The 9,108-nt window shown below is 34.1% G+C and overlaps 1 protein-coding gene across 1 annotated transcript in view; it reads left to right on the forward strand.

Annotated features, from left to right (window-relative positions):
* Positions 1-9,108, forward strand: part of FMN2 (formin 2) — a 177,710-nt gene that overhangs the window by 56,050 nt on the left and 112,552 nt on the right. The gene's annotated exons all lie outside the window — the stretch shown is intronic.

The following is a 9,108-nucleotide window of genomic DNA, read 5'->3' on the forward strand; positions in this document are numbered from 1 at the left end:
CCCTTTCTGGTTTTCTTTTTGCCCCACCCCTTTGTCTTTCTTCTTGCCTTTTTTTTGGTGGGATTTGAAGTTTGTAGTTTTTGGTTTGAGGGTTTTGGTTTTTTGCTAATGACTGGATGGTTCAAGCATCACTGTATTAAGCAGTATTTGTGAAATTGATTAGTGATTGCTTTTCAGTAAGAAAGTAAGGAATGTCCAGGGAAATGAGTGCTACCGATCATTAGACTTGCAAATTTAATCCAGGTTCAATCAAGTATTTTATGAGCATGGGTGGGGAGAGTAGGTATACGTATATACATATACCTTTATGGCTTTCATCTTGTCAAACAATATTAAAGGAGTTCTAGTTGGTTACCAAAATTATTCTACCTCTATAATGAAGAACATTTAAAAACTAGAGCCCATTAATTAAAATATCACAAAAATATTCTACATTGAGATATTTTAAGTTTAAAATATATTTGTCCCATGCTATTTTCATATTTCAGTCGCCCACATTTCAGTAGCAATGCTTTCTAGTATTTTTTGGGAAAATTAACTTTTCCCGATACTTTCAGAAAGGTACTGCACATAAGGGGCATATTTAATCTGTCTCTAGGATTTTAATTAATTTCAAGAAACAATTTATATTAAAGACCTTTTTTATTGGAAATGTAATTAATGGAGTAAAGTTCATGAATGCTTAGGCACTAATTTTTTTTTTTTCCTATGACAATGAAGCTTAACCAACAGCACTAGAACACTGTTTAATTGCTTGAACAAATAAAATTTACTTCAGGCTGGGTTTTTTTGTTATTTTTAAAACTATTGTATTATGTTTTCCAGTTACTGAACTGCGTTTGCTAGTGTTGTTAGAGATCCCTACCCATCTTGCTCAGTGTTGATCTCTTATGACAGTAATGTGAACTTCTTCATTCTGTACTATTATTCATTGACAGGAGCAGAAGTAACTGTCTTGAATGAATGATAATCTCACTTGTGAAGATCATCTCAAGTTTTTGCTATATTATCATCATCATCATTCAGGTTTATTTCAAAAATCAGAGTGGAAGTTACTTAATTTGAGGAACTCTAGGAGACAAAATATTTTCATGTGTTCAAATTATTTCTGTACACTCCCCAAAAGTTGAATGTATTCCACCTATCTATCAATATCTATCTATATCAGTCTATCGAAACATTTAGCAGGTAGAATAATCACAGTAATTCTTTTCATCATGTTTGTAGATAAATCTTTTACTGCAGTCAGATCATTCTTGGTGGTGTTTGTACTTTTTTAAAGTGATGAAATACTATGAAATGTTTCTGTTACAGATCTAGACTCTTTCCTTCTTTCTCTAGTTTGCCCATAGTTTTTTCTTCTGAAGAAAGCAAGCACTGGCTGAAGTTAGCCAAGTAGGTGATTTTTCTCTTTTCTTTTGATACATGACAAAGGAAGAGAGCCCTAGTGTAAATTTTGAAACTGATCAGCTAAGTCTACTTACAGGCTTCTTCCCTCTCCCTTCTCCAGGAAAAGACATTTTCCACATGCTATTAAAATAATTGGAGGTGGTCCACACTGACACAGAAACAAACACAAATATAACATGCTGCTGGTAATTTATCTCACTTAAGATAAACAGTTAACTAAAAGATTCAGAATTATTCTAAATTAAAAACACAAGTAACACACACACACAGAGCCTAGATTGTACACTTTCTTGACCCTGGAAGGGGCTTTTTTATATCCTCTCCATTTCCTTATCTTTTCAATGTTACATAACCTTCACATTTTGCAGCATCATTTCCTAAAGTTTTAAAGATTGTTGCTTTGTGTCCAAAATAGCTAATTTAAAAAAATTACAAGTAAACAAATGAGTGTCAGGGACTGTGCTTGCTTTTAGGGCAGGAATTGCTAAGCAGAAGAAAAATAAGAAAAATTGGCAGCCATTTCAACTCATGGTTCTGAAATGCTAAAGAGGAGCAACAATGTCTGCTTCATCTTCCAAGTATACACAAAGCTTAGTTAGGCCTAACTCCTTTAGTAAGGGAAGAAGCAAAAAATTTACTGTCCTAATTTAGAAACACCAGCTTCAAACCTAGGTTTGACAGCTGTACTTTTCTGCAGGAGCCAATTTATTTTCTTTTTTTGCACCCCTGACCTTTTGTGGCACCCTTGCAATTTTCCCTATATTTGAACTCAATGTTCAGATTTGCTTGATTTTATTTGCATGGTATATAAAAACAGTCTTAGCACAAAGGAAAAAAAAAAAAAAAAGGCAAGCATCTTCTAATTGTAAAATGAGTACATGAAAACTAGGCTTTGGTTAGTAGTGGGACACCACAGAACCAAAAATCTAAACTTGTTTGGAAGTCCCCTAAATTCCTTACTCTCTTATACACTTTATTATCAAAATATTTTAAATTTCTTTTTTGATCATTTGTGATGAATGTCTACTCCTGGGTATCACACAAATTTAAGAAGAAAGCACTCATTACGTTTATTTAAAGGTCAGCATCCAGCTGTAATGAATTCTTCACGCCATTGACAATGTTTGAGCTCTGTAATCCTGTCTTGGGAGATGAAGTTTTGCTAGACTGTTCCCGTTTCTAGCAGTTTGGTTATAACATGGTTTACATGCAATATTTAAACAATATTTACAGCTGAAAATCTTGCTATCAAGTAATTCTTATGCCTGTAATGTTTCCAGCTCAGTTGTTCTCTTTGGTTTGGTTCACCCCATTTAAACCAACAAATAAACTCTCAACCAAAATTATATGCCTTCTTGGAACAGCATGTACTTTTAACTGGTAGTAACAACCAGACAAAACTTTGGCAGTTCTCAGGTACTGAAGACAGATTTCTACTGTATGATCTGCTGGTGTACTTTCCAACAATATCATAGGCAAACAGTGTTAGCCTTAAAAACCTTAAATTACAGGACATGTTCTTCCATGTTGAATATACTTTTTGCTTTGAAAACATTGTAAGTCCAACTCTTGGAGTGTTTCTTTAGAGTATTCCCAATTACCACACTTTGCTGGTAACCCCTCTTTCAGCCTTTCAGCGGGGACCTTTTCTATTACTCCAGTCATTAACTACAAATTATTATAACTCCTTAGCATAATAACTTAGTGACATTTGAAATGTTCCAATTTTGACACTTAGTAATACAAGAAAAAAGGTTTTGAAATCCTTTAAGATAAATACATAATCAGTCTATTTAGAAAATATGAAACATTGATGGGATTGGGATTTACTTTTCATTATTAGAAAATGTCACTGCTAGACTTTGTTTCAGAAATGTGCACACTGCTCAAAACTTGCTCTTAAATGAAATTTCAGAAAGGTGATTTTTTTTTTTTCTTTACAAGTGAAGGTCAGGCAAGGAAGTTAAATGTAAGATGTGCCTGAAATCATGAAATTATTCTACTACACATACAAAAAGACTGAAAAAAAGGAAGATTTTTTTTTAAAACCTATTTTATTTTGGTATGACATGGCTGGCTTTCATCAGGGTAGAGGCAAGCTGTAGATGAGACTGTAAACAATTGTGTTTAACAGAAATTGGAAGAAAACTGGGAACACTTCCTTTATGAGCTCCCAAACCATTCTGTGGCTGTGGCTCTTTTTACACTGTTTCATTTTACATGCTCTTTCTTGAGAGATTCATTCAGAAGGACATAGTGATCCTGAGAATGTGTTACTCTTCTTCCTTCCCTTCAGTACTTGCTGGGTCACTTTTTGTAAGGGTGAGGAGAAGACTTGGGGGGGCAATGAACAGTTCTAAAACAATTATTTTCCCATGGAAGTATGATTGCTGAAGTCTTAGATTACAGAGGGGAGAAAAAGGTACACGTTTGGGTTCTCACTGAGGAAAGAAAGGAGTATGAAAGAAGCAAACTTTTTTGAAAGTTTTCCATATGAATTGAATGATAGTGAAATCTGTACCTATTGCATTTTTCAAATTCATTTCAAAGTAAATACCATAGCAATCTGATTTTCTCTGTACTGACAAATAGAGTTGGATATATTGTTTTAGGGAGAACTGTATCAATGTAAACTCCCTGCAACATCATGCCAGCATACCCGAATCTCAGAAAACAGCTAAAAAAATTCAGAGGTATAAATATGTTTTATTCTTATATTGCAAAAAAAAAAAGTAAAGCCAGGCTTGCAATATGTGGTGTGCAGGAAATTATTTTATAATTGTAGGTCCATTGTGTAATGTTAGAATTGGGATAGCTTAAAGTGGGTGAATATCAGGAAGCATATGTAGGCAGATAGTGTTTTCTTGTTAGCCTGGAGAATAAATCATGCTTTACCAAAAATACACAAAAAAGAAATGAAGTTTGTGTGAAACGAGATGATAGAAATCTGGCAGAAGAATATGCTACTCGGGTCACAGGAACTGCTGAAATGCAGAGCATTTTGCTCAGGCAGTAGAGGGGAGTCTAACATTTGTCGAACTTCACTACAGGACATGTTAAGTGCAAATCAGGTATACTCTGTCTTTTCATTTTAATGTAATACAGTTTTTACAGAGGAGTTTCCAATTTTATTGATGGATATCTGTCTCTGATTCTTATTATTAGAACTTTTCAGTTTAAACATGCTGCAATATTCACATTTCTTTTTTACACTTTGGGTTGAGACCTCAATATAATTTCAACAGAGGTCTGTTCCAGTCTGTTCTTCTATATGACTGGTAACTGAATTTTGTGATTAAAACGCTGTCTTTTGATAATGTTGGGATTTCTTAGGCCCTGAAGGAAGGATGAGAATGCAAGTAGAAATATTAGAAGTGAGGGAAAAAGTCTTTAGAGAGCCTGAAGACCTCATAAAGAAGCCGGCCTACTCGGCCACTAGATGGCAGTTAAGTATTTTTGAATGAACTGTGTAAGGCACTTGAAAATCATTCCCGGAAGATCCTGCAGATACCCTACAGTAAGAATATTAATTTATTTGGAGGTTTTTTTAAGACAGAAAGTGGTAGCTTTCTGGTAGTTAATGGGTTAGCCTGTAAAAGATACGCACACTTACTGTGTTCATTCTGATCAAGGTTCAGTAATTGGAACAAAACCCCTGAAGCAGTGAATGTTTAGAAAGCTCTGTTCTGTCACTGTTAAACTGTTGGGTTTTTCTAAACTGGTGAAGGGAACACACTTTATTTGGTCTACAAGACTTCTGGGTGACTGTATAGTAATAATTTTAAAGTTTTACTGCTGAATTACTATCATTTAAATAGAGGTCAATTTTTGGTAGGATATGAAATTCATTTCTTCAACCATAATCATGAATCTTTTCATGTTCTGATGAATCTTTTCATGTTTTCAAGTTCTGATGAGGGAGGGATTTAAAAAAAAAAAACAAAAAAACCCCACAAACAGACCACAACTAAAAGTGCATTGGACATAATTTTTATCAATTAATTGACATACATAACATATAAATCATAGACTCCATATTTAAATAAAAATAAAGGAGTATAGTATGTCAAGCCTGTGTGGTAGAAAAATAAAAGCAGCTAATTTTCAGAACAAATGTTAGTATTTTGTATTATATTCAGACTTCACAATTACTTGGATTGGCTTCCGTTGTTTTGCTTGAAGGCAGTGTTTGCTTCTTTAAAAGGAACAATACATTGGTGTAATTTTCAGTGGAATTGCAATAGCACATTTTTGCACTCTTCTTCCTGGATATGGTGAGACTAAAGTCTGTTTTATTCTAATCTGTGTTCTTGATGTTGATATCAAGATGAAGTTTTGCTTATATGCGCACTTCAATTAGAAAGGCTCTTTATTCTGTTTTTCTACTTTGATATATGGCATTCTATGTCAATTATAGCTCTGAAATGACATAAAAATCATAGCATAATTTAGGGCTGAACAGACATTAGGGGAGGTCATGCTGTCCAATCCCTTCCCCACCAGCACCCTCCAAACAAGGCTAGTTTAGATGTTTGGTTGTTTTTCCTCAGGATTTTGCTCATCTCTGAGGATGCGTATGTGGTAGTGCTAATATGTACTTCCTGCTTTGCGTAGTCAGTGGTAAAATGGCAAGTCTTGCTATGTTTTTGATGCATTGTTTTGGTAACAGCTTAAGGAGATTAAAATGCGTGCTCTAAAAGCACATTTCTTTCCTGTGTGTTACTCCTGATTCAAATACTGAGGTCTTGCAGGCATTGATCAAAATTCTCAAGAAACTGTTGGTCAAGCAATTCATTTAGTTGCGCAACTTCTACGTCACAGAAGTTTATAAGAATATGTCAGAGCATAATATAAATTTTTCATAACTTAATCATAATGGGCATTATGCATTTTCCATTTGGACTATGCTTTATACTTAGTGCCAGACAGACATTTTTGTCATTGTAGGTACAACTTCTTTGAAAAGTAGTACTGGCCTTAAGGTTCAAGCAATGATGTCTGAACAGTGTGCTTGCAAATTCTATCCAATGTAAGTGAATTTAGGATTTGCAGACCTCCTTTTCTTCTCTCACTGATGAGAAAGTAAAATAGAGCAAAACTGAAAAATTTAGTTATTCTAACCAGAATTACTTGGTGGTACTTAAAATCCTTGGCTATAATATGAGAGATTTCCTACTTCTTTCTCAAGAGATGAACTATTATATGGGATAGGGCTTGGATAGGAGGAACTACCTCTTCTGGCTGTGTGTCTGTGTTTCTGAGAACTAGTATGTTTCTTCTCTTGCCTTTACAGCAAACTTCTTACAAAATACTAGCAGAGCACCTCCCACTACACTGAGGGAGCAGTGAATAGAAATGCATGATAGGCATGCACTTACTGAAAATGTAATTTTGAATTGTTTTTTATTTTCTCCTCTGATTCCTCACGTTTTACTCACGAAAACAGGTAAATTGAGATAGTATTCATTCCATCTATGCATTCCTGCTCAAAAATATACAGCAGAGCTGTATTTATTAATTGTTAAAATACAACTTATTTTCTTAAATTCTCTTTAAAACAGAAATCCTATTTCAGATTAAAATCTGTAAACTCCCCTTCTCAGAAAATATGCTTTAAATTGGAATTTTTGATTATTTCCATATGAAATTCCTCTCACCTTTTGGAGAGAAGTGAAAATAAATAGGTTTTGGTACCATACTATATTTGGATTAGATAGAATATTTTATGTACTGTATCATTTACCTACCTTCCAGACTTTTTAAAAAAGAACTGCACAGAAATTGAAGAGAACAGATAAAGAAAACATACAAGAGAGCAGCATGAAAAAGTGTGTGTATATGTTTGTGTGCATGTGTGTGCAGATGTGTATATACACACACAGATGCTCATTTCATAAAATGTATCTCCAAGCAATATCTTCTTGTGACATTCCTAGCACAACAGACTGATCTCATTTGTCAAGTTGGCTTAACCTATTTGAGAGACCTCATCCAGTGAACAGTGAGACATGTTCTAAAGATTAAATTCTTCCTTTATTTTCTCAGAATCAGGTGTTACTTTACAGTGGTGTAGATCCTGAGAATTTCCACAGGACACTGTGTAGAAGAGAAATATTTTTCTTAAGAAAAATGAATGTTTCTTTAACTTAGAAATATCCAAAATTATTTAAAAACAAACAAAACCAAAAAAACAACCATTACCATGGTATATTGTCATACCTGAATTAGAACTTAAAAGTAAAGCTGAGAAGAATTTCTATTCTGTGGATATAAAACAGACTAACCAGTTAAACTTCTACTTATGTTCTTATCAAAAGATAGTTTTCATTATGTTGGTATAAGTAAAACCAGTAAGGTCACTTTCTTTTCATTTTTATTTTTAAACACATATTTTTCTTTGTTCTTTTGAGAATAAGCCCAAAACTATTGATAAAAATTAACTAGCATATTCCTGCATGTTAATTGCTTTCTTTGTTTTCAATATTCAACTTTTCCTGAAGAGACAAGTGGGGTTTTTTCTAATGTATATGATTCCAAAATTTTACTTAGCCTCTCAAAGCTTAAAGCTCATCTCTGATGATTTGATTGTGATTGATTTTATTTAATGTGTTCTCACCCAAAATTATATAGTTTTGCTTTTATTATAGCCTTCACACTTACAAAGAGTTAGAGAAGCTGAGTGACCGCCAGTACACTGCCTTCAGCATGTTTGTGGATGTATTTGTGAAGACTCTGATTCCATTTCTCCAAACTTTTTCTGTCGTGAGTAGTAGGCTCATATTTCAGGGTAGTGAAGACTACCCATCCCTTTCTACAAAGATTTATTCTTACTGTGGATATTTTTTGCTGCTTATTCCCTGCTGGAAGCCTGAAAAAGCAACATGCGAACCTCCCATTTTCTGGTCTGGCTGAACTCTTGGATAAAAGGGCCAAGTACTGTGTAGAAGTATCATAATCTGGACAGTTTCTTATCAGGATGTGGCAAAGTTCACAGGGGAATGTTATTAGCTTTTTTGATCTCCGGTATTGGAGATTATAAATGTTCACATTTTGGGAAATTATATCCTTACTGTTATTTCTAGCATAAAAACTAGTATAGTTTTTGTATATAAAGAAATAATAATAGAATGAGGTATTAGTTTACATGGTGACTACTTTCCAGGCTGCTGGTCAATCTCAAATTGAATTGAAAATCAAGAAGATGGCTGGTATGAAAAAGTTCAACTCCTTTCTCTAGTATGCCAATGTAGCAATGTTCAAGGTATGCCAGATTTTAATTTTAGCAGAATGAGATGGATGGCTGCCTTGGCCTGGATACACAGGAAAACTACCCAAAAGTTTTAGACTCATAGTTAAAATACTTCAGAACAAACACAGGCGATAGAAGAAAGGAACTGATTCATCACATGATAGTAATTTCAATAAACAGACTAAACATTGAGCAGAAAATAAATCCAGAACAGTTTTTATCCCAACTTTAAAGGAAATCTGTGACTCTTAAGGTACATTTGGCTGTTGCGTTTCTGGCATAGGTGGCTAAGTTTGTTATCTCTTTATCTGTTGAAAGACCTGAATACAACGAATTCTACTCCAGCAGTCTCTGTGATCAACAGCAGAATGCCTAACAAGACAGCAGAAGTAAACAAAATAAGCTTATATTAAAATGAATAAACTCAAACCTTTCCCCCCCACCCCCCC

Source organism: Athene cunicularia, assembly GCF_003259725.1.
Source record: "Athene cunicularia isolate RWA chromosome 3 unlocalized genomic scaffold, athCun1 chr3_part1, whole genome shotgun sequence".
In the NCBI taxonomy this organism is placed as follows: domain Eukaryota; kingdom Metazoa; phylum Chordata; class Aves; order Strigiformes; family Strigidae; genus Athene; species Athene cunicularia.